This window comes from Lycium ferocissimum, chromosome 8 (assembly GCF_029784015.1).
Source record: "Lycium ferocissimum isolate CSIRO_LF1 chromosome 8, AGI_CSIRO_Lferr_CH_V1, whole genome shotgun sequence".
Taxonomy (NCBI): domain Eukaryota; kingdom Viridiplantae; phylum Streptophyta; class Magnoliopsida; order Solanales; family Solanaceae; genus Lycium; species Lycium ferocissimum.
Window position 1 is genome coordinate 52,527,906 of NC_081349.1, and position 27,496 is coordinate 52,555,401.

At 36.2% G+C, this 27,496-nt stretch overlaps 2 pseudogenes; one reads left to right on the forward strand and one right to left on the reverse strand.

The window, feature by feature from the left end:
• The first annotated feature begins 10,367 nt into the window (after positions 1–10,367).
• LOC132066470 (choline-phosphate cytidylyltransferase 1-like) lies at positions 10,368–16,456 on the forward strand (annotated as a pseudogene).
• Positions 16,457–16,817: 361 nt separating this feature from the next.
• On the reverse strand, positions 16,818–18,679 carry LOC132068733 (anthocyanidin 3-O-glucosyltransferase 2-like; annotated as a pseudogene).
• Positions 18,680–27,496: the final 8,817 nt, after the last annotated feature.

The window sequence follows — 27,496 nt, forward strand, 5'->3', positions numbered from 1 at the left end:
TCGTAGATATATATGCGTGGGTAGTAGATGTCTCATGAATACACAGTGCATGCTTTGTACATCATTTTGGTAGCTTCGTAGGCTGATGTATATTTATATATATATATATATGTACATATATTTTATAAATGTTAATGATCATCTTATGAGGAGTTTCGTGCTGAAAATGATATATGCCCAGGGTTAGTAAGATAGGTAGCATGATGAGTGGTGCTCGGCAGTCAGCTCCGGGTATCCGTCATGGCCCACTAGTTGGGTCGTGATAAAAGTGGTATCAGAGCAGTTCCGTCCTAGGATGTGTCTACGAGCCGTGTCCAGCAGAGTCTCGTTTATGGGTGTGAAGGGCGCCACACTTATAAACAAGAGGCTGCGGGGCATTTAGGAATAATGACCGTCTTTTTCCTCATAGATCATGTGATAGAGCTATGTTATAAGATTTTCTTTTTCCTTAATTGTGCGTTATGATTTCAGCGATGCCGGTAAAGAGGAAAGCCACAGCCACCTAGAAGAGCAAGGCTACGATAGAAAGACGGATGGAAAGGGAACCACCAATGAATATAGAAGAAGACGAATCCCATAATGAGGCTCTATCTCATACCTCTCACATTCAGCCTAGTCTAGAAGAACAAGGAGGGGTCTCTACTCCAGCTCCTATGCCTCCAGTTCCTCCACTGGGTGCTTCGGGTCAACAGATGACCGAGGCTATTTAGTTGTTAACACAACTAGTTGCCACCCAGGCTCAGCGGCAGAGTACGGGCCCAGGTGATCAGGCGGTTAGTGCAAGGGCCCATGATTTTATGAGTTTAAATCCTCTAGAATTTTTAAGGTCAAAGCCGGATGAAGACCAGCAAGGCTTTATAGATGAGATATTGAGGACGTTAAGGATCATCCATGCTTCGGATACCGAGTCAGTGGAGTTGGCATCTTATAGGTTGCGGGATATGGCGGTTCTATGGTACAACAATTGGATTTCTTCAAAAGGGGAAAATGTGCCTCCCCCAGTTTGACAAGAGTTCGTAAATGCTTTTATCCATCATTATTTGCCACCCGAGGTCTGTCGGTCCAGAGCCGATAAATTATTGAATCTTAAGCAAGGGAATATGAGTGCCCGAGAGTACAGCCTTCACTTTAATTCATTGGCTAGGTATGCCCTGACTGTGGTAGCTGACATGGGGGATAGAGTACGTCGATATGTGAGGGGCTTAGAGCCACATTTGTTCAAAGACTGCTTGACAGCCTCACTACAGGAGGAGATGGACATTTTTCGTATTCAGGCTCATGCCCAGAACTTAGAAGAGCAACAGCAGTTGCACCGATGCAAGCGTGACATTGATAGAGGGAAGAACAAGAGGGCCAGATTTGTTGGTGCTAGCAGTGATTATAAAGGGGGTCAGAGGCAGTCATATTCTAGATATTCAGCCAGTCGACGACTAATGCACCTCCTCGGCTTGCGGGCAGGAGATTTGATCACCCCATTTATTCAGGACAGGGTCAAAGCTTGAGAGTTTCAAGTTTCCAGTTTGGAGGAGATCCTAGTCGGAGGAGACCACCGGTCCCACGATGCAGTCAGTGTAGAAGATTACATTCAGGTCCGTGTCGCCAAGGCACAGATGCTTGCTATGCCTGTGGTCAGGTTGGGCATATGATGCATGATTGCCTCTTGATGGGTAGCTGAGTTGGGGCTCAGCCTACAGGATCAGTAGTCGGCTCCTCTTCGTCCGTGCGCCCTGTCGGGTAGACTTCCCAGACTTCAGCAGGTCGTGGTAGGGGTCGAGGGGGAGAATCCTGTTCAGGTGGCACCTAGCCCCGTATATATGCTTTAGCAGGACGACAGGATCTTGAGTCCTCCCCTGATGTGGTTACAAGTACATTGACCATATTCTCTTATGATGTCTACGCATTGATTGATCCAGGTTCTACCTTGTCTTATATCACTCCTTATATTATCATCCATATTGGAGTGAAACCCCATCCCATTAAACCTTTTGAGGTATCCACTCCTGTTGGTGACCCGATAATAGCTAAACAAGTATATAGAAATTGTGTGATTGTAGTATGTGATCGTCAGACTATAGCTGATTTGATTGAGCTGGAAATGTTAGATTTTGATGTGATTATGGGCATGGATTGGTTGGCCTCTTATTATGCTAATGTGGATTGCAGAACAAAGATGGTTCGATTCCAATTTCCAGGAGAACCAGTACTTGAATGGAAAGGTAACACAGCATCTCCAAGGGGTAGGTTTATTTCCTACCTCAAAGCGAGGAAAATGATCGCTAAAGGCTATATTTATCATTTAGTCCGAGTTCATGACACCGAAGCAAAGCTGCCGACTTTTCAATCCGTCTTGGTAGTAAATGAATTTTCGGATGTATTTCCAGATGAACTTTCAGGCCTTCCACCGGAGCGGGAGATTGATTTTTCCATTGATGTGCTGCCGGATACCAAACCTATATCTATTCCTCCTTACAGAATGGCTCCTGCAGAATTGAAAAAGCTGAAAGCACAACTGAAGGATTTGCTTGAGAAGGGATTCATTAGACCCAGTTCATCGCTATGGGGAGCACCTGTCTTGTTCATAAAAAAGAAAGATGGATCTTTGCGAATGTGCATCGACTATAGGCAGCTGAACAAGGTGACAATAAAGAACAAATATCCGCTCTCGAGAATCGATAATTTGTTCCATCAATTACAGGGTGCCAAGTGGTTTTCCAAGATAGATCTAAGATCAGGGTACCATCAAGTCAGGGTTAGAGAAAAAGACATTCCGAAGACAGCTTTCAGAACTAGGTATGGACATTATGAATTTCAGGTGATGTCATTCGGGTTACCTAACGCTCCAGCAGTGTTTATGAATTTGATAAATAATGTATTCAGGCCTTTTCTAGATCTATTTGTGATCGTGTTTATCGATGATATTCTAGTATATTCTCGGTCAGAATCAGAGTATGCGGATCATTTACGTACTATCCTTGGAATTCTTCGAACTCGTAAATTATATGCCAAGTTTTCAAAATGTGAGTTTTGGCTGAATTCTGCGACTTTTCTGGGCCATATTATCTCAGCTGATGGTATTCGCATGGATACTCAAAAGATTGAAGCTGTAAAGACTTGGCCAAGGCCTACAACACCTACAGAGGTCCGTAGCTTTTTGGGATAAGCAGGCTATTATAGAAGATTTGTGGAAGGATTTTCTTCTATTTCAGCACCACTGATGAAGCTAACTCAGAAATTAGCAAAATTTCAGTGGACCGATGCTTGTGAACACGGTTTTCAGGAATTGAAGGACAAACTAACTTCAGCCCCAGTCCTGACACTTCCAGAAGGACCAGATGGTTATGTTGTCTATTATGATGCTTCCGGTGTCGGATTGGGCTGTGTGTTGATGCCACACGGTAAAGTCATTGCCTATGCTTCCCGACAGTTGCGGAAACATGAAAAGAACTATCCGACCCATGATCTCAAATTAGCTGCGGATATTCATGCGCTAAAAATGTGGAGACATTACTTGTACGGTGTACATGTTGATATTTATACAGATCACAAGAGTCTCTAATATATTTTCAAGCAGAAGGAGTTAAATCTGCGGCAAAGGCGGTGGTTAGAACTATTGAAAGATTATGATGTGAGTATTTTATATCATCCTGGAAAGGCGAATGTAGTGGCTGATGCACTTAGCCACAAATCAATGGGTAGTCTATGTGATGTCCGCCCGGAAAAGAATGAATTCGTCCATGAGCTCCACTAGCAGATGTTAGAGTTACGATTGTCAATTTTTTTTTATATATATACATGGACGACCCAAGTTCTTATTTTTCATTTCATTTATTCTCCACACCTCTCAAGAGCTCTAGAACATTCCATAAACCATACTAACATAAATTCAAGGTGAATCAAAGATCAAACACCAAATTCAAAGGCCTTTGATCAGACAGAATCGTAACTCTAACATCTGCAATATATCCAAATTCACAGTAAAATTCATCCTGGATTGATAGAAATTATTTTTTTCAATTTGACAATATGTCATGCAATACTGATTTCACAGCTTTATGCTCTCTTGTCAAAACGTCCGTATCTTGAGATCAGAGTACCCTAATAGCTAGTCATCTGCTCCATTGGAAATAAGACTTATATATATATATATATATATATATCTTCCAAAGATTAGTAGCAATAATTTCTTGCAACTAGTCCAAGCGTTTGCCATATTGCCTGCTTTTCAGCTTTGCGCACTCTCATCAAAAAATTCATATCTTGTGCTCGGAGCATCCAAATCGTAAGTTGTTTGTGCAGTTAGGAAGTAAAAACAAGGACCTAAAACATATTCAAATTTCATGATGAAGCTCCCTCCAGATTAGCTGTAGCAACTTCTCGAAGTTGATACAACTGTGCTGAAGCTTCAGATTTGCTTGCTTTCGGCAAACAACAATAATCATATCATATGTTTACAGAGCCTGAATTGGAATCTGTTTGATTCTTCATCTTCCAGTCTTCAAAAGCTACGATCAAGCCAAAGTTGGAGACTGAACTTATCTTGGATTGAACTATACATTTTTTTCCCAAAATTGATTCTACAATACGAAACACGGCTACTCTTCATATCATGCTTCACAAGTATTCACTTCCCTTCTCTTTGCTTCTCTCACAGGTTTGAAATGGAATGCCGAGGGTATCAAACCAAAGAGATACATAAGATATGGATATACTGAATTCTGAGTACCAAGTAGCAAGCAACATTTCAATGCAAAAGAAAGATTTGTTACAGTAGATCATCTTGCAAAGCTGCTCCTTATCCTGCGTATACTTGAATTGTTTTGTATTCTTGAAGCTTATCAAATGTGGCTCTCTGCTGATTGAAGGTTTTTTTTTCTTTTCTGGGAGAGGACTTCTCACATATGAAACCTTCAATAAACACTTACATAAAAGAAATAAACCACCATGCTTATGGCTTAACAAAAAGACCCTTTCTCAAGCAATCAACACAACTATTGAATGCGGACACGTGCTGTTGAGGTGATTCATCAAATGTTGAGACATCTAACGAATTTGGGAGAGGCATTCCAGATAATCGACAATGAACCTCAGCTTTCAATCATTTATATGACTTTAAGCTCTTTGTATAGGATGTTGTCTATCTATTTTCATCGTTGCTCCATTTTTTAGATGTATCAAATTCTTGTAATGTAATATTGAAGCAATGAAACGTCCCTTTCAGTTTGACGCACATCGCCTTGATCCTTTGGCAATGTATATATTTGTATTTGAAAGAATTAATGTGATGCCCCCAACTTTACTTTTGGTGACCACATCTTGCCACACCTCTTTTGTTCTTATGTGACTGAACTTAGAATGTAACTCTAAGCGCATACGTACCTCGGTGAAGATGATCAAGTCATAACGCAGTTCAATAAGTTTTATTTAATGTCCTGACTCTTTTCTAGACAGCCCTATTTGAGGTTTTTCAAGCTAGCGAACATTTCTTTGTTTGTTGCACTATACACGGTTTAAACTCATGTGGGATAGTAGTATTCAACTTGAAGATTTAGCTCATTTTTCACGGGACTTTTGTAACTTCAAGACTCTGCTTGATTTTGAAAAGCTTTGTAACTTGAGAATTTAGCTCAAATTTGAATAGCTTTGTAACTTGAAGATTTGGCTCAAATTTGAAGAGCTTTGCAACTTGAAGATTCGGCTCGTATTTGAAGAACTTTGCAACTTGAAGATTTGGCTCAAATTTATGGAGCTTCATGATATAAAGTTTAGGCTCGTGTGTCAAAAAGCATTTTAACTTGAAGATTCACTCGAATGAGGAGCTTCGTGACTTGAAGATTTAGCTAGAATTTGAAGATGTTTGAAATTTGAAGACTTTGCTCAAATTTAAGGAGTTTCTTGATATGAAGATTTAGTTTAAATTTGATGAGCTTAACGACTTGAGGATTTAGTCCAAATTTGAAGAGCTTGTGACATAAAATTTAGACTCGTGTGTCAATGAGTATTTCAATTTGAACCTTTGGCTCGAATTTGAAGTGCTTAATTTGCGACATGTAATTTCAACTCGAAGATTTAGATCAAGTTTGATGAGTTTTGTGACATGCAGTTTAGGCTCTTGCGTCGAGGAGCCTTTCAACTTGCATATTTAACTCAAATTTGATGAGCTTTATGGCGTGCAGTTTAATCTCGTGTGTCGAAGAGAACTTTAACTTGCAGTTTAGGCTCTTACTATGAGGAACATTGTAACATAAGTGGACTCTTCAATTTCATCTTCGGACTCAAACTTGCCCCTACTATGGAGTTCTTCTATATCTTCGTCTTTGTGAGGCTCACAGACAGGAAGCCATTGATCTCCACTTGTATGTATGCTTAAATCCATAACATGCGCACGTGTTGACAACTCTTCAAATGTATTGGGATTTATTCCTTTCAAGATGTATCGAAGACCCCAATGCATACCTTGGATGCACATTTCGATCCCAAAAGTTTCACTAAGACGATCTTTACAGTTAAGGCTCAAACTCCTCCAGCGATTGATGAAGTCAACAACTTGCTCATCATTCCTTTGGCGGGCATTTGTAATCTCTATCTTGCTTATAACACCCCTTGTGTTGTAGAAGCGGTTGAGAAATTCTTGCTCTAGTTGCTCCCATCTATTAATGGAACTAGGTTTGAGGTCTATGTACCAATCAAAGGCATTCCCTTTGAGGGATCGAACGAATTGTTTTACAAGGTCATCACCATATGTTCCAGCATTATTGCAAGTTTCAACAAAGTGTGCTGCGTGTTGTTTCAGACTTCCTTTGCGGTCGAATTGCTGCAACTTAGGAGGCTGATAGCCAGCAAACATCTTCAAGTTATCAATCCTTTAATATAAGGCTTAACATATGTAAGAGAAGATTTGAATGCGGACTCAGATTTATCCTTGATAGCTTCCATGATGAAGTCCTTCAATTGGTCAATGTGAATCAGACCTTCGATAGAGACTTGGATCTCCTTGATCCTTGTTGCTTGTTTTGTGGAGAACTCTCCTTCTTCTTGTGTTTCATGAAGCTTTACAGGTGCTAAGGTAAATTCTCCTTTGGCCACGCTCTCCATTTTATTTGTTAACTTGGTGATTTTAGCATCTCAATCTTTAACGTACTTTGATAGGCCTTCAACTGCTTTCGTCAAATTTGCAAGTTGTTCTTCTATAGTGAAAGCTTCAATCACCATCTATTGCATGACCACCACAAATGATGAAGAATAGGATGAATCATCACTTGGATAGAGCTTGGATTGAGGAATGACATGAGGAATGATCAGAGCAGATCTAGTGCTCAAGACATCATCTTTTTGAATATAGGGATTGTTGGACTGGCGATGGCGTTTTTGTGACAGCCTTAGTCGAGCCAACGTTCTTTCTACCACTTCAGCGATGTTGTTCCCTAATTTTAACACGTATGAAGACGATATTCCTTCTTTTGAAGATGACGAACTAGAAACATGAGACGTCTTGGATGGTACTTGAAGCACTTGTTGTTCCAGCATGTTACACCTCATAGTTTTGTACGTGAAATCTATTAGGCATTAGTTGTTTTGAGTGTATACCTGGAGGACTTCCTAGGATATGTGAGATTGTATGCACCTATCTCATGGTTACGATGGCTTAAGTTCATATAATAAGCTACGGAAGAATTAGAGGGCAAGTGGATCAAGGAAATTAAATTTGTTGGATTTTATGGAAAATATGAGGGGCAATTTTGGTCCAACTTTGAGAAAGAATATCTTTTAGTATATGAGGAGTTTTGAAGCAAAGCAAAATAAATTGAAGTTCATGAAGTCTAGTTTCCAACGCAACAAACCGCTCATCGATAAGACGTCGGAGTAGAGAATTATGATCGTTACAAGTTAGGCGGGCAGAGCAGGGCGCGCTGCTACAGTGCTACAGTGCCAACCGACTCTTATCCACTATAAAAGGGTTAAAAACCCCATTTTTCTCCATCATAATCTCCTAAAATATTCTAGAAAGCTCAGCAACATATGAGAGCTCATATACAACACAAAAGTGAGGATTTTGAGTAATTTTTTGTGACGGAGTATTAATCGGGGTCCGGATAGCGTATAGCCGCGATTATAGTTTCGTTTTGAGTTGGAGTTGGCTTGGATTCAAAGTAAATATTGAATATCTTCCTATTCTAGCAAATGTAAGGCGTGAATCTCTTTTTATTAATATTGATTTAGGAATATTTATGAGAATATGAGTTATAATTATTGTGTTGGTGTTGTTGGCTTATGGATTGAAGTTTGAAGGGAGTTTTGGATAGAATTGTACATATTTATCTTGTAGAATATTGAGGATATTTTTGTTTATGTTATTGGTATTGTTTGGGAGTTGTTTTGGTATTTGGAGGAAGTAGATGAGATAGGGGAGATGCTGCCCAAATTTTCATAAACCAAATTAGTCTTTGATAATTAGTGCATATAAGTTGATGGAAATATGATGGAAGTATGATTAAAGATATATTTCCCAATATATATAGGTTCGGGTGAAGGCCAGGCATCGAAGTAAAGGATTCCTTTAAGTGGTGGCTTGGCGAATAAGGTATGTAAGGTATTCGCTTCTCTCTTTCTTTGGCACGAATCCAACTAGAACATGAACATGAGCATTCCATAACAAATTCACTCCATTCCTATGCTATGCGTTTCAAATCTTAAAGCCTTAATTATTTGATTGATTCTTGAAACATTATCATGTTTATCATCATTTAATTATTTCTTTGATTCGATACGGGTTTCATAAATTGTTTCGGAGGTTACCGACCTTATGTCACTCCGAAAGGCCATTGTACTTCATTGGCTCATTATGCATTGTATTTATATATGTATGCACTATTTTACTACACCGAGCCGCGCTATAGTCGGCCGGGTACGATATCTATTGTGCAACCACTGATCAGTTGGTATGATACACCGAGTCCCGAAAGGGGCGGGTACGTTATACACCGAGTCCTGAAAAGGCCGGGTACGTTATGATGATGATACTATTTATATATGTGTGTATGCTTGCATATGATTTTAAACTCATGCATTGTATATTGTACGTTCTCATATGGCAGGTTACTTCTATTCTCTTTATATCTCCGTCCTACAAATGTTATTGATTCCAGCCTTACATACTCAGTACTTTTACCCGTACTGATATCCCATTGCACGGGACGCTGCATTTCATGCTGCAGGCTCTGACAGGGTTATTGAGGAGCGACCGCAGTAGGATTTTCCAGCTTCAGCGGTGTCAGCAAGTGCCACTACTCCGGACTTGCTATCCTTTGGTACTTTTCTGCTAGTGTAATATATGCTCACATGTACACTCTTAGAGGCTCATAGACATAGTGGGGTATGTAAATATTATGTATGGCCTTGTCGGCCTTGTTTTGGGTTTTTGATATTTTTCTGATAGCCTTGCCGGCTTTATGATACTCGTGAAGTTGTAGCGAACTTGTCGGTTCACATTTGTACATATATGTTAGATTATCAGACATTTCTATGTTGGGCCTTTTCTGCGTGCTGGTGTTCTTTGAGTTACGGTATATGATGTTCAGAGTAACCGCTAAGTCAGGTGGTTCCTGGCCTATGGGTTGGAGCCCGTCATACTCCTCGTTGGGGTGTGACACAACATTTTGGCTTTGCTTCTTTTGATTTGGCCAACAATTTTTATATCCGCTTTTGGAGTCAGATCTAGGGTTGAACTTCATTGCGGCCATCTTGGTGTTCTTGAGATTCAAAGAGAAGAGATGAGAGGTAAAGATTGTCCCACTGGGCTGGCCAAATTTGTAACGACTAAGTATTCGTTCCTGTAAAATAATAATCAAGACAAGAAAATAGCGACGTAGAACATATTTGATTTCAAGAATTTGTGTGGGGGTTACAATGTTTATGAAATCTTAAATAAAAAGATGTAATTCTCTGATTCTTTTCCTCATGACCGTCAATCAACGGCTTTGCTTGTTCTTGAATGGACGGATTACTTGTTGTCGAGATTTCACTACGAATGCGGAGCCAAGCTTTGATCACAAATGTAGAGGTATAGAAACTTGCGGCTCACCACTTTGAGACGAAGACTTCTTAGTATGCGGAAGACTTGCGGATCGCCTTTGGGGATGAGAGCTTCTCTATGTATTTTTCTTAATGCCTTTTGGCCTTATGAAGACCCCTATTTATAGTTGCAGGGGAGAGCTAGGGTATGTATATGATTGGTTGAACCATGTCATTTGAACACTTGGCGACATTTGATTGATTCTTATTTTGACTTGGCATGCTAAGTCACTTATTCACATGTACGATTTTATTGGTCCTTGAGTTGACTTGGCGCGGAACGTCATTTGACACATGACATGGACCTTGGGCTAATGGAGCGGGTTCATCATGTGAGTCCAACAAGATAGACTAGCCCAATTGAATTGGTCTTTCAATTAAATTAATGTATGTTGGAATTAAGTAATAAACTCAATTATATTAGCTCATAATATTTGTTTGGATCAATACATCTTGAACTTAGCATATTATCCAGATTAACTTGTGGATTTTTTAGTGCCCACATTTATATCTGGGCTTACGATCAAAATAAAGAAGTTTGACTCTCAAAATCCGAATTCTATCGCATAAATTGGGACAAAGAGAATAACTAAGTGGTCGTTTGGTGCATGGCCAAAATTATCCCGGGATTATAATCCCGGGACTAATTTGTCCCATATCTTGGGACTATTTTATACCATCTCCTAGATGGTATAAAATAGTCCCAGGATAAGTGGGATATGCTGGGATATCCCAGCTTATACCATGAGATGCATTTTATACTTTATTTGGTACAAGGTATAAATTTATCCCAGGATAAATTTATACCTTCTACCAAACATAAAAAAATTAGTCTTGGATATCAAACTATACCATGCACCAAACGACCCCTAAGTGATAAATTTTTATTATTCAATTTGGTATAAATAAGAAAGAGCAAACATAATTAGGGGGGAACTTGGGATTGGGAATCGGGATTATATCGGTTGGCTCCGTATATCGCGCCTTTAGCTTTTCATGCAACAAGTGGGACATATAAAAAGGTAAGAACTGTAACACAAAGCAATACTGGACGGGAGGGAAATTTAATTGAGATAGGAATGAAGATGGGAGAGAGCAACCACCATGATTCGGATGATCTCCCATTATCATCAGAACGCCCCGTCCGTGTGTACGCTGATGGGATATACGATCTCTTCCATTTTGGCCACGCCCGCTCCCTCGAACAAGCCAAAAAACTGTAATGCTTCCATCTTATTTTCATGCATGTTATGTCCCACATCGGTACTGGTATCTGCTTGGTGTGGGCTTATATATATAGCATTGGGCGCTCCCAACTTTAATGGCTAGCTAGCTTTTGTGTGTGGTTCTCCCTGCATTATCACAATGCTTCTACATTTATATGTATATATTGCTGCATTTATATGTATATATTGCTGCCTAGCAATACGAAAAATTGCTATTACAATATAATGAATACTAGATGATTTCTTCTCCTCTGTCCTATTGCTGGTGGGAGGTGGACCGTGTGAAAGAATAATACTTCCTCTGTACCAATTTGTATGTGATATTTTTGGCTCCCCGAGATTCAAACTGCATCAAAATTGACTAATATTTTGAGATGTATTTTTTCACAAAATTGATATGAGAAAAGTTGCAACTCATAGAACTTTTCATATAGTTTTCAAATATATAAATTTCAATCTTAAAATAATGAGTTAACCTAATCTAATTTAGCTTCAAAGTTTAGTCAATTTGACTCTGGAAAAGCGAAAAGTATCACATAAATTGGGACAGAGAGTAATAATATATGAATCCTGTAAACATTGAGTTATCAGAATGATATGGACATGAGTATGGATATAGAGGTTGCCCATTATAAAAATATTCATAATATAATGGGTCCTTAATGATATGGGCATGATGAGAGTGGAATAAGTTTAGAGGATTAATGTATCCGATTTCCAAATAGTTTAAAACTGAGGCATGGTTGATTGATCGATATTTTATGTTAAAATATACGTGTAGACATAGAGTGACCGGTCATTGTAGGCAGTTATCAGTAATTTTGTGTAATTTGGGAAGAGTCACTTATGTTAGCTGAAGGTAATAATGCTATGATCTTTTTAGTTCAGTTAGTATCCATATGTTCCTTCTTCATTCTATTGATTGCTTTCTCAATTTGTAGTTGATTTTGGGTAAATACCGCTGAGTGTGGCCCCATTGGTGAACTACCGAATGCTTCAGGCATCTTGGCTTCTCAATCTCTTCATTAAATAGTTATTTTGGGATGGTTACAGGTTTCCCAATACATATTTGCTTGTTGGTTGTTGCTCTGACGAGATGACACGCAAATATAAGGGTAAAACTGTTATGACAGAGGAAGAGCGTTACGAATCCCTCCGCCATTGCAAGTATGTTCTTCCTTTTTCCGCCATTGCAACTATGTTCTTCCTTTTTTTTTCAGTAGATTCGACTGCAAGTATGTATATAGATGATTCATATAGCTGGCCAAACTAATCTGGGACTAGCACATATTTGATCGATTGATTACAGTCAATTTCAGCATCATATCTCATTTGCAAAAATGACTTTTCCAAAGAACATGTATTATCCAAATATGCTTTTTCCCTTTACCTAAATTGCCTCTTTGGTACTGGAAAATTCGGAAAACAAATGATGTATGTCGGGCTTTCATGTGATTCAGCCTCAATTAGGCAGCATCAATCATGACCAGTTGGAGTAATTAAATCTGTGCATTTTTCAGTCTCAAATCTGTTATGGCTGCTTGATTCTCCATTTACGTGTGGAGGCTCTCCATTTATTTGTAATCCTTTAGTTCTATTGCCGTTAATTTTCTTTTATTATTTTATGTTAGTGCACTGGAATTGAGTGATCTTTTACTTTTTCTAGGTGGGTAGATGAAGTTATTCCTGATGCCCCATGGGTGTTGAATCAAGAGTTCCTTGACAAGCATCATATTGACTATATTGCTCATGATGCTCTTCCGTAAGATTTCTTAGCTTCAATGATGCTTTAACACAAATGAGATATCTTTCAGTTGGACAAAGTGAATAATCATTATTTCCATGAACTTGTGTATGTGCTATCATGAAAATGATGTTCACTTTCCTCCCACCCCACCTCCCAATCCATTTCGTTTACAACTGTATTGTTTTAAGATGTTGAAAGTTTAAAAGTATATGCCCAAGAAGTTCATGGTAAATATGATTAGAGAAGCAATGGACTCTAAATTATAAAGCATCTTACTAAAGACAAGTGGACACTGTCATGCGAAGCACCTAAAAGAACATAAAATTTTGTCTTTGAACTACAAGGATCTTTAAAATGAAAAAAGTGTGACTGACTCTTAAACTTGCTTTCCAGGATTCAATCAGAGTATGTGTATTTAGTAACTGTTTTTTATTGTAGTTTATTTTATCCTTGTGAGAAACTTTTGTCTAGTCAATACAAGAATCTGGAATGGGGTATGTTTAATATTCTTCTTTTCTTGAATAATTGACAGTTATGCCGATGCTAGTGGAGCGGGAAAGGATGTCTATGAATTTGTGAGTAATTGCTTATAGATTCTGGCATCATGCATAGCTCATTTGTTGCTTGATTAGTTTTGAAACATTCTACAGATAACAGTCTCCTTTGTAGGTCAAAGCTGTTGGAAGATTTAAAGAAACAAAACGAACAAATGGAATTTCAACTTCAGACATGATAATGAGGATAGTTAAAGACTATAATCAGTATGTGATGCGAAACTTGGATCGTGGATATTCAAGGAAGGAACTTGGTGTTAGCTATGTGAAGGCATGATCTTTGTCCAAATATAGTGTTCTGCTTTACTTATTTCGACCCTTTTGATTGCTTCACATGGAATTCCTATGGTATGTGATATGGCCTTTTGATGAGATATTGCTTCATTTATTCAGGAAAAGCGATTGAGGGTCAACATGAGGCTACTGCAGTTACAGGAGAAAGTCAAAGAACATCAGGAGAAAGTGGGAGAAAAGGTATGGCCTCAATATGAAGGACAATCAGTTGTCTGCATGTATAAATGATACTATGTGTATGCATGAGTAATCAATGCCTTTTTTATGATTGATGGAAAGAGCTAAGATAGACTTGAATTCATTTCTAACCCAAAAATGTAGAAAACAAACAGTTTATTAATTGGATAGTACAACTACTCAAATAGCTAATTGTCCTTTTTCTTATAGCTTTTTCTTTCTTGATTGCCTCTTGTCTTGATTGATGCAAGCAAATTTGACCTTGAATCCATTAAACTCTGTAGTTTTGGTCCATCTTTAGAGAAAATAATTAAATTGAAAGCGCCATATTACATCAAGATATGGTGTAGAAGTACTGACTTAACATAATACATGGGTAGTTACATGGTTTAGCAAATAGCAGTCCCTTTAATTTGCGAGACTCGTAAGTGGAGGGACCAAAACATGCATTTCAATTAATGAAGGTTAAATTTGTTTAACTCAAAATCATAAGACCAGAATCAATACCTGTAAATAACCAAGGGAGAAAAGTGCAAATTTTTCCTATGTACTAAAAGCCCACTTTCATTTTCTTTCTCAGGATGCTGGGTTAGGCACGAGAACCTTTATGTTAAGTTAGGGGTATTTGTCTGTTACTTTAGAGCTATTTATAAAGGTTATAGGAGTAACTGAATCTGACTTTTCAGCACCTCGTTATATCACCTCACACTCTGAGCCGCTAACTGTGAACCAGTAGGTATCAAGATTTAAGTCTTACATTTGCTTTTAACTAATCTCATTTTTGTTTATTTGTAGCAATAGTGTTTATCTCTCAGCTTTTAGTGCCTTCTTGGTGATATCAATCACTCATTATGTAGCATTTAAATATATTTCAAGTTGTTACTTTTTCCTTCCGCTACTTTCTTTTTCGTTTTGGTTTCTGAGGGAAAGAAGAGTTGCTGGGGGATAGCGGAAGTAATCTTTTCACTTTCTTTGGATGCTTTTAGAATGTTCCGTTAAGTCTTTGTAGTTTGGTTCAATCTGTGGCATTCAAGAGTTCACAAGGCTATATTGGAGTTTGGGGAAACCTATTTCTTGAAATGAGCAGATTTAAGTAAGAGGGATATTATGAGATTCCCAAATAGATTTGGTTTCATAAGGGCCTCACGTTAAAAGTGGGTGGAACTTGGAAGGAAGAAAGTATAAGATCAGAGATGCAAGTAAGTTTATGACTAGTAGAAACAGAATTGGTGTCTGAAAGTATCGTGGATTTCCTTTGCAATTGCTCGTAGTTACATTATCTTTTGAGCGCTCAGTTAATTTACTTGGGATAAGAGCCACTTCCTTTGTTTCCAAGTTGTTCCTCATTTCGTCTGTCGTCAGATCATACAATGATATACTTCAAGAATAGTCACCACCCTCTCAAGTGTATGGGAAATAGGCGAAGTAGAATTTTTGCTTGACATATTAAAGAAACAGAGAGAAAAGAAGAACCTAGACATGGATATAAGAAAACATGTGCATCCCCGTATTCAGCTTACTTAACCTTTCATTGCTACGCCATGCACATGATATTCAGCGAACTACTTGGATAAACTCTACCTGATTTATCCAAATGCTAGATGTGTGAATGTTAGGTTTCAGAGAGTTGGTGAGGAGATAGCACTTTAAGGCTTGCTTCTTCCCTGAGTTCTAGGACAATCTGAATTCTTAGATCCCTCCTTCTCAAAAGAATGAAAAAGGAGGGTATACTGATGAAAAAAATAGCAGTATGATTTAGCAAGGCTATTGAGTCGTTCTTGTAGCTTGAATTTGGGGAAAGATATCCATAGTTGGAGACCTACTTTCAGTCTTAGGTGATTGCTATAATAATTGGAAATTTTTTCATTAGTTTTATGTATCCCGAGGAAGAATTTGCTGTGTCCTTTTCTGTTATGTGGTTGATATGATTCATGATTGTACATGTGCCCTTATGTTATAGATTCAAACTGTTGCAAAAACTGCTGGTATGCATCGCAATGAATGGATTGAAAATGCTGATCGTTGGGTCGCTGGATTTCTTCAGATGTTCGAAGAGGGTTGCCATAAAATGGTGAGCAGTATCAATGAATTGTTGTATCTAGCTACTAACGAGTAGTTCATGAATATGGTTTTATTTAATGGTTCTTATTTTATAAAATTATGGGTACTAGGAAACAGCCATCAGGGATCGAATTCAAGATCGATCAAGAGGCCATCGATCAAGAGACTTGCTGGAAAATGGAAATAAGAACGACACTGATGATGATGAACATGGTGATGAGTACTACTGTGTCGAAGAGGACGAGAAAGAAGAGTATTTTGAAAATGAAGAACAGTACATTGAGGAAAGAAAGATTACATCATAGTCTGTAGAGAACACTTGTGCTTAAGGGTCTAACAGTAGTAACATATGCTTCTTTGATTGTTGTTGTAGGGTTGATATGGAATTAGGTGGCTGCTGCAGAGGATTGTTGTTGCTGCAGTAGTTGCATGGAGCTTGTGTATCTGAGCTGATTCTGACTTATAACACATTTTTTAAATTCTTTTTCTTTTCGTATGGTTATTCCAATTAGGTCTGCACAGTTGAATACATCGTTTTGTTTGAATAAATCTTGCCTCTTTAGTAGATGTTCTGTTTAGCAACCGAGTGTTGATATGACACTATTTTTGTTAAACGAGAGATGGTTATAGCATTCTTTCAAGCTGCAATTGTACTAGCACAGATGTAAAATATTTACTTGTACCCGGGTGTACCAGACTCACCAGTGTTTTCCAGAAAAGGATAAATACACATTAAAGTTCAGTGCACACATTAAAAATTCCCTAAGATATATGATCTCTAAGTAATCTTTGACAAAACATTTCATAAAACAGGGAATTGTAGTACAAAAGATCTAAAACTTAGTTGTTTTCTCCATAAACATAGATTAGGTAAGGAAAATAAAATCAAACAGTAATAATGTTCTCCAATCGTCTTGACAACAGCTTCTTTTCCCCCTTGCTAGCCGTCAAGAATGGTCTTGATGAAACATCCTAAAGAATCAAAGGAAGAACCACCTTCCATCAAGACCTCCCTGCTCTTGTCCCCCATCTCTTTCACTCTTTTCCTCACTGGATTTTCACTATCCATTATGCATCTTATAGCATTCTCAATCTCCTCTGCTGTCACTATTCCTCCACTACTATTCCCCATCCTGTAATCTAGTCTCAATTCCACTGCCAGTTGAAGATCCTTCACCATCTGAAACGCGTTTATCTGCTGCTCACCGTATAAAGGCCATGTCACCATAGGAACTCCATGCCATAAGCTCTCCATTATCGAGTTCCATCCACAGTGAGACACAAAACCAGCAGTAGCTTTGTGAGCCAAGACATGCACTTGTGGTGCCCAACCACACACCATTCCCCTCTCTTTAGTCTTACTCAAGAATCCTTTAGGCAGCAGCTCATCCAACTTGCTGCTATATTGAAAACCAATATTGGACACATTTATCGACCACAAGAACCTCACCCCACTTCGTTCAAGCGCAATCGCCAACTCTTGTAATTGGGGCACCTCTAAAACTCCCATGCTTCCAAAACACAGAAATATCACAGATGATGGTGGTTGATCCTCTAGCCATTTCATGATTTCTTCCTTATTTTCCTCCCTACCCTTTTGACCCTCAAGGTCAAGATTAGGTCCTATTGTGTATACTTGAGGTAGTTCAGGATCAGATGTTAAAGAACTCAAAGCATGGGGCTCAAGTTCAGCAAATGTGTTGATGAGAATTCCTCTGGTTTCTTTGAACCTAACACCCAAGTTACGGAACGCTGTGTAACCTTCCTTGTTTAATGCAAAACTTGGCAAGACATTTGAGGGTACCTAGTTGGTATAGGCTGGTATATCTAAAACAGAATCTGTGAGGCAAAATTCCCTCCCATTTTGGCTGTGCCATACAGAGAGGTAAAGCACAAAACCAATAAAACCTGCACCAGAAGTGAAGAAAATATAGGGAGGAATCCCAAGTTCATTCGCTACATCAACCATTGAACTGCAAAACATATCGATGACTAATCCAACTATTCTTGTGTTGGAGTCTTTGTTGTTGATAATAGCATCTTTGACTAGGTGTTTATAGCTTGATATCATCAGAGATAAGAAATTCTCCAAAGACTTGGTGAATTCTTCAAAGGGTGGTGGTTCAACTTGAGCAAGTGTGATGAGTTTGATCCTATGATTGCTAGCAGTATTGGAAGAGAAACTTTGAATGTACGTGTTTATGCTTGCATCAAATGGAGCCTGAGGCCTAATAACGATCATGGTTATACATAGTTGCTCATCAAGATTGAGCAATTTTTCTGCAAACCTGCATGTGGGGACAAGGTGACCTATGCCCGGAGCAGGAACAAACACCAATTCTGCTTTTTTCATATTTTGAAGCTAACTACAAGATGAAGATGAAGGGAAAATTGGAAAGCTAGTGGTGTGTTGAATATGTCTAAGCTTTAGTGTTCATTTAAAGGAGTTCTACATCAATAATTGTCACTGTCAAATATCAATATCCGTTATCATTTTTTTTTGTGACGAATGAATGCAGCTAAATAAACTTTCGGTATTCTATATGTTACTATATTTTTATGTGACAGTGTTTGACTGTACATGAACTTCAAGAAAGAAAGGCTTTTGCCGCATGCCAAAAGTACCTTTAGGCTTTAAACTTACAGTGTTTAGATATGTCATGTTATTTCTATGATTATTATATGGGCCTATCATTAAGGGTAAAATGATGGGTTCAAAGTTAAGTTTCCTAATGAATAGAGATGTCCTTGGTTTATAAACATATTAAAAAGCAAAGATAATGGAATAAAGTACTCCCTCTGTCCCAATTTAGGTGGCATGGTTCAAATTTTGAGAGTCAGTTTAATTTTGATTGTGAATTAGGGCATGAAATCTTTAAGTTTTTTGAAATAAAATTTACATATTTGAAAACTACGTAAAAATTACTATAAGTCATAATAACATTAATTTTTTTTTATATATATGAAAAAATTATGGTTATAGAAAGACTTATTTAAATCTTGAAATCCGAAAAGTGCATAAATTGGGACAGATGAAGTAATATTTGCAACTGTCAGTAAGCGTAGCTTAGACTATGCTGCTTGGTAACTTGGGAGAAGAAAAAAAGGAAAAATAAATCTATAAAAATTGATAATTATATATAAATAAACAACCTGATAAAATTAGTTAAACTACATTAGTGGAAGTGTAAGAATTATTTGAATTATTAAATTTCCTTAAACCAACTAAAAGACAAAAAGGACCCACTCCGACTCATTCCAAATAATACATCTTATTATTGCGAAGAAAATGTCTACTTTTATAATTTAAGCACGTACTTCACCTAATTAAGAATAGTTATCTGCATATTAAAAATAGTCATTTTTCCTTAGAAAAGATGGAGCTTCATGCTGACGAACAAACAACCGACAGTGTATTTCTTCGTCTAAAGTGCTCATTGGTACTGCTAGAAATTAAGATTTTAGAGCATGTTTAATCAAACGGCTAAAAATTGCTGATTTTGAGAAGTATTTTTTTTAAAGTGCTTTCCAAAAAAGTACTTTTGGTGAGAAACAGTTTGTGTTTGGCTAATTCATTTGAAAAATGCTTTTGATAAGTAGATTATGTTTGGTTAATCTTTTTAAAAAAGTGTTTTTGAGCGTCAAACAACGAAAAAGGACAAGTATCAATGAAAGTTTTTTTTTTTTTTGAACTGCAATGAACGTTTACTATTAAGACTATTTTATAGTGAAAAGTTATTTAAAATATCTATTATGAAAGACTTTAATTAAATTTTTACTTTTATTTAATTAAAATTAAGTACTTATTAAAATTTTCAATCAATATAGTACATAGATAAATCAAAGAAAATATTAAATATTGGTATAATATCAACATGATGATTTACATATCCTAAAACAACAACAACCAAAATAAAATCTAATAAAATAACATTGTCATTCTTTTTCGGCAAAAAGAGTAATAAGATTGCTTGAAGATCAAAAGAAAAATAAATGTCTTGGGACAAGAAATGAATTATATCTGCTATATAAATTTCAAAATATATAAAATTACCACTTGATAATTATAACAAGAATATGAAGTAACTGTAATTTTATTTTGAACATTTAAATGTATTATCGAGATCTCATTAAGAATCAAAATGAGGTGCTATGAAATTAATGAGGAATATATTTGGTAAATATGTACTTATGGTAGGAACATTTTTATCTTGAAAAAAGTAATTTTTCGCTTCTGCTTTTTTCAAGAAGCAAAAAAGAACTATTTTTTTGCTTCAACTTAAAAACACTTTCACTTATTAGCCAAACACCTCAATTTTTATTTTTTTATTTTTTTTAAAAAAGAGTATTCTTTTCCCTAAGAAAATGTTTTTGGCCTCAAAATTGCTTGGCCAAACACACTCTTAGTGTCAATGGTCAATCATAGATGCGATCTATTTTATACTTATAGTTTTAAGTTTCTTTTTAGTGATTTGAGACGAAAATAACGAGTATTGAACTTGCTGGCTAAGCTTCTTGGAAGTTAAGTGCTTTTTTAACCCAAGAAAAAAAAAAAAGGTTGAGGTGTTTGACTAAGCTTTTAGGGGAAAAAAATATTTTTGAGTCGTAATAGTTATTTTTCATAAGCCAAAGAAAAAGTACTTAACTTTTATCCAGAAGCGTTTTGGAATATTGACAAGAATGTTTTTCAAATTGATTAGTCAAACACACAAACTTTTATTCTTCAAAATACTTTTCCGGAAGCACTTCCTACAAAAAACACTTTTTGAAATAAGCAAATTTCAAAAGTTTGAGTAAATAGACTATAAATTCACTTAAACAATATTTGTAGTCATACATACGTACGTCTCAATAGTTACACTGCACGTCATGCCAATAAAGCAAATAACAAAAATAACTCTAATCTTTATTTGTTTCTTTCGAATTTTAGCTATTGTATATGCAATATAATTAATGCATAATCGATTTACAATCAATGTATTGATTATACATCAATTATACACTTATGATATACTGAATATGCACTAATAATGATAACAATGATAAACTATTACGATTAGGTGGACGAAAATATTTTAACCTGGCTCAAAATGTTAAGATTACTCCCACATACAGTGTCTCCAAGGCCAAGCAACGCAATTTGTCGTTTACCTCCTATTTTATTATTCTTGATGATTTTAAACATTGTGTTAAAGATCTTACTATGTACATAAGAAGTTAGAGCAAAATATAATTTGCATGCCTATAATGATTAATGAGGTAGTGAACAACTATTTTTCCCATTATTGAATTTGAATTACGTTGAGAATAAAAGCAAATCTTTATTTTATATAAACACTCTAGTCAAACAAACGAATGAAGAAGTTAGAATAAACAATTTATCATTATTGAAGCACTGGAATAGACTCTTTATTTATATAAACACACTAGTCCAACAAGCCTATAATAATTAATTAATGAGGTAGATGACGACTAATTTTTGCATTACTGAAGCACTAGAATAGAATCTTTATTTTATGTAAACAGAATAGTCAAAGAAACCTATAAAATCAAATTAAATCACCTACTATCACTTGAAGGACTTGTCAAAGTATCAAGGAACAATGAATCTTTAATAGATAAGCTAAATTGGCCGTTTTCGTCCTCGTCACAAAGTTGAAAAGGAGGGCATAATTCCGTATGAATCCAAAAAAGAAAAAGAAAAAAAGAAAACTATAGTAATAAAAGATCTAGCTTCTCATCAACAATCTAAAACTAATGTAATTTTGTAAAGGGTTGTGGTGAAATGGATAAAATTCCTTTATTCTTAATCAAAAGTCTCGTTTTTAGACCCTTAGAATGGAAGATAAGGAATGATTTCCCCCTTAGTGAATCTTATATGACATTGAAACCCAAAACGGATACCATAACAAAGAAACCAAAACAAAACAACCTTTTTGTAGAACATACTAAGGGGTGGGCATGACATGGTACCGAAACTAAATTTTTTATACCGTGGTTTCGGTGTTATGATATTTGGTACGATATTTGATATGCATTTTTAAAAAGTTTGGTATTGGATATTTATAAAAACAAATACCGAAATACCAAATACCATAACGAAGTATATTGTTACATTTACAATTCATGTATATTGGTGTTATAATACTAGCAAATATATAAACTAGTATTAGCACAAGACTAATAGTTTAGAGGTGAAATTTTGCCTACTCTTTCTTGATTGAAATGTCTTTTTTGTGTAATTGATTTACGAAGGAAATTGCTTGTACTTTCTTTTGAATATTTTTACATGTGTGAGGTATTAACACGATATAATTGAGACATTTCGTGAATCATGAAAAGGCGAAGTTATAATTCTCTACGATATGAGTATATGTAAGTTGAAGTCGAACAAACTATGGTAACCGAATTACCATACCGCAAAATACCGAAACCGAACTTAAAAATACCGAACCATACCATTAATTGAGTATGGTAATAGTATAGTATTTTTTGAAACCGCAAAAAATAGAAATTACCATACTGAAGTTTTAAATACCGTATCATGCCCACCTAAAACATACCATAGGCTTCACATAACTAGTCCGCCCTTTATTACTGTAGAGAAAAGTTAGCCAAAGCAAAAAGTCCATCCATTGTTTTTCTCATATTGGACTAGTACATATAGCTAATGAAGGACTTTATTGTTGAAAGTCTATAAAGGAAAAAAGGGGAAAAGGGAGAGGGTAAAGGTAGCCCGGAGGGGTGTGGTGTGAATGAGCATTAATAAATTAATTAGAGTGAAGACAGAGACAGAACTAGCCACAATTTGGGGTTATTTTCAACTAAGGATCTTCACAACAAAGTAAAAAAAAACTGAATTTTGTGACAAAAAGAAGAAGAAGAAAAAAGAAAAAGAAAAAACTTCAACTACCCCTATATGTCGTTTAATATGAAAATAACTGGATATTTTTCAAAGGCATCGAGAATTACTACTGAACTGCCGAATAAGATAATATTGCTATCTAATAAGCACTGTCATATCATCAGAATATAGTGAATTATGTTAGCATAGCATATGAAAATGGATGTAATGGACATTGTGGCTTAGCATAGAGTTAGGGTCTCTCGAAATAAGCTCGTGTCGTAAGCCTATCGCGAGAAGGCCTTAGGCAGAGGCGGAGCTACGGCCACCCAAGGGTGTTAGATAGTTTGTAATATATAGACACTATAAGAAAGTACAGAAATGACAATAATTTTTTGAAAAAAAAAATATATTATTGACAAATTCAATATTCGGCAACAACTTAGTTTTATTGTTGACATATATGATGAAACTTTTAAAAATTAATTTTTTTTTTTGTTGCCAAACAATTTAATTTTGTTGCAATAGTATTGACTATTGTTACAAAAAGTACTTTTGGTGCACGTCGTTGCAATAACAGCCGATGGGAAAAGCCTATGCAACAATAAAAAAAAATATTATTGCCAAAAGTACTTTTTACAACAATAGTCAATACTATGACCAAAAACAAAAAATTATTGGCAAATGTCTTCTTTCTTATAGTGAGAGGTCAACAGACACATCTGTTCGTGAAATAACATGATTATTCTGAAAAATCATCTCTCAAGTTCTATAAATATAAGGACACTCTTGAAGTAGCATATAGAAAAATCGGCATGTAAACATGAGCTTTATTGTATTTTGAAGGGAATTGCTTGTATTTTTCTCAATTTGTATACGACAATATCTTTTTAAGGAAAGTCGATTGACGCCTCAAAGTCGTTTCTTCTTCGATTATGTTTTCCTATTTTTCTAACAATCTTAAAGAGATATTGTGTTACGAAAAAGACACTGCGTATTCAAACCCATGACTTCAAAGCATTCACTTCAAGCGAACTGCTATGGAGAATTCACAAGTGGTAGATATTGATCGTTATAGGCGAAAAAAAAAAAAAAAGAACTTGTGGTTGCCGAATTTGGATTTCAATTGGAAGAAGAACTTGTTACTCTTGGATATGTCGTTACAAGAGGGCTGTCAACAGCCGGGTTCTAGTCGCATGTGATTTTGGCTTTATCCGTCAACTTTGTAAAGTTTGGCAATAACGTTTTCTCCTAGGGCTTCCCAAAGCCAGGAAGTGAAAAACGCAAGAAAAATCTAAGGCTTGCAATCGACAAGCTTGCACCAAAATATGCCTTTAATACGAAAAGGCAGCGACTTTAAAGGATATTGATATTGCAAAAGGAGATCCCATCAAATAAATGGATCAGAGAAAAGTGACAAAAATCGGGTTCTATTTTTTTAAACCTTACTTTACTTATTTATGAATTCCTACCCTTTATGATTTCTGCGAAATTTATTTCAATAAATATTAGGGTAGATGACCCACTTGTGATGATCATGAAATGCATTCTAAATAAGTTTAAGAATAACATATTTGATATGCTTATTATAATTTGTTATTCTACACCAAAGAATATTATCATCGCATAACTATGTTGCATAAAGATCATGCGAATTTTTACTTTCAAGTTGTGGGATGATATATATGAATTCCTCTCTTTTAATGGATAATATTTATGCTTGAAAGTTGTTAGAATAATTTAAAATCTAGAGAAAATGTACTTTATTTGTAGATCATTTTGGATACATTATCAGTTGAAGCGCTTTTGTAATAGTAACGTCTTCGTCTTATAACAAAATGAGTTTGTAACGTTGAATGCTTTAATTGTCACCAAAATGGTTTACGAAGTAGTTCTATTTCATATGTGTTGTGAAATGGTTAATTGAAAGACATTATATGAATTTGATGTCTTAATATAAGATATTGATACTTTGCGCATTACCATTGGCAACAATATGATACTGAATTGGCTAAAATACGTCATTTGAAATATTTAAAATGTGGGGGTATTTGACTTATGAATAAAAGTCAATATTGGACTTTGCGTCTGTTACAATTTTGAAGTACCTTTGAGATATAAATTATTTAAATTGTGTAGTTCTTCAACTCCCACAAATTCTTGGTGGATATTGACATGACAATGAATGCATTCTGTCACGACCCAATTCGTGAATTGTGATGGCACCTACGTTGTCCCCCCAGGTAGGCGAACCATCCCTCATTTGATTTAAGTATTTTATAAGAATTATGCGGAAGTAGGCAGTGATTTAGCTAACAGTTTCAAATTATATAAAACAACAAGTGCAGAAGTAATAATAACCCCAAAATCTGGTCTGGACTAGTACAAGAGTCACTATTACATAGATACATAGTTTGATAGGAAGTACAAGTCTCAAGAATACAAATATCAAGAATACGGAATAGACAAGTATATACAAAGGAAGAGCCTCCGGGTTGCGGATCTAGCCAATAGTTCACCCTGCAATCTCCATCAAGTAGCCTCGGATCACTCTCGAGGACGAGAACTGGAAACAGTAACAAACTCTGCACTCAAAGGAAAAGTACAACAAGAGTAAGTCAGTACAAAACACATACTGGTAAGCACCATAGGCCGACTAAGATTAGTTTACGCATATGAAAACATAGAATTAACAAGTCAACAAATAGGCACATAATAACCCTCAAACTTACAGGATATCACACAACCGAACAATAGCCTAAGGTGAAGCTTCTAAACCATAAGTCTGCCAAGTCTCAATAACATCTCAAATTAACCACAACACAACGCAACCAACCATCAGTAGGTCAATGTATGATGGACAATGATACATGCAATGCAATGAGATAAATGCCGTGCAACGCAATGGCCAATACTCACTCGACACACATGCCACATATAGAATCTCCACGTCTCGATCGCCATGACTCACGGGACCCGCGGTGTTCATATGTATCGTTGCGTACTATGTATATATAAATGCGCGCACACACTCCGATCAAATATATATATATATATATATATATATATATATATATGTGCGGTGTGTGCACTCCGATCCAATATGTATATATATGTGTCGCGCGCACTCCGATCCAAAGTGTATATATATGTGCGGCGCGCACTCCGATCCAAAATGTATATGTACAAATGAATGCCTGAGGTGTATAAATATAAGAAATCCATGATGAATATGATATGGAATCACAAAACACCAAAAGTCATATCGAGTATTGCATAAACCAACAACACTTATAGAAACGGATCAATATCGAGTTACTATCACTATAATTGTTACATCTTGGAAATAGACCAATGCGAGTTTAAGATGAACATGAAGTTCTTATCAGATTAATGGAAGTATTAGATAACTTAAGGTGCATACCATAAGATTTTGAAGTCGTACGAATATGTGAAATTTAGTTTGTTGAAGGAAGTGGAATATAAGTCATGTTCGGAAAGGTTTTCGCTATAATTGAGCTAATGTTTATTTAGAATATCTTGAGGAGCTGCTATAGGGCCTATTGTATGGTTAATGAAGTATTATGTAAGTGCCAAGAAGGTTCCATGAGGATTGGAAGTTGAACGAATCATCAAGAGAAAGTTTCGTACAACTGGGAGTTGTACGACCACTTATACAGTCCGTATAACTTTATATGGCATGTATAAGGGGGGTTGGTATAACTCAACCTTTACAGAAAGGTAATTTCCCATGGTGGTGTTATACGGTCCACTTATACGGACCGTATAATATTATACGAACCCGTATAAGTCCACCGGGCTAAATTTTTACTTTTTGTATAAATAGAAGACCTTTGTTCATTTATTTCATTTTTCATCTTCCACAAGTCTTGAGAGCTCAAAACCCTTCTCCAAGCATATTCCACCCCAATCCAAGAGAAAACAAAGATCAAGAGGCAAGAATCAAAGTGTTCATGTGTTAGAAGGCTTCCTAGGGTTAGTAGACTATAAGAGATTCTTGGGTATTGAAGCTAGGGTTTTCACCTAAGTTGATAGCTGCTCCAAAGCTCATTCCCATGAGATAAAAGGTTAGTTTTCATGCTTATTTCATGTTATCATGGATGCTTGGTTGTTGAAGAACTTAGGTAGAAGAAGAAAGTGGAAAATGAGGGCTCAATGTAACTTTTATGATGTTTTTGAGTAGTAAGCTAACTTTAGTCATGATTCTTAGTATGATATGGGTATAATCTTGTTATGGAAGGTAGTAATAGTGATAAGGAAGAATTGTATGAAAATGTGCTAAAATGGGTGTGAGGTTATTGGTATAAGTTGAACATAAGGATGAATTGTGAAGACTTAATGGAATGTGATTACTTGATGATGATATTGTGGACGTTATTGTGGATGTTTGGGAGTTGAAAAAATAGTGGAAATGCTGCCCAATTTCTATTAGATCATGAATTATTCTAGTTTGAATTTAAGAGTGTCATTAAAGCTTAACCATAGTATGAATCCTTCTAAATGT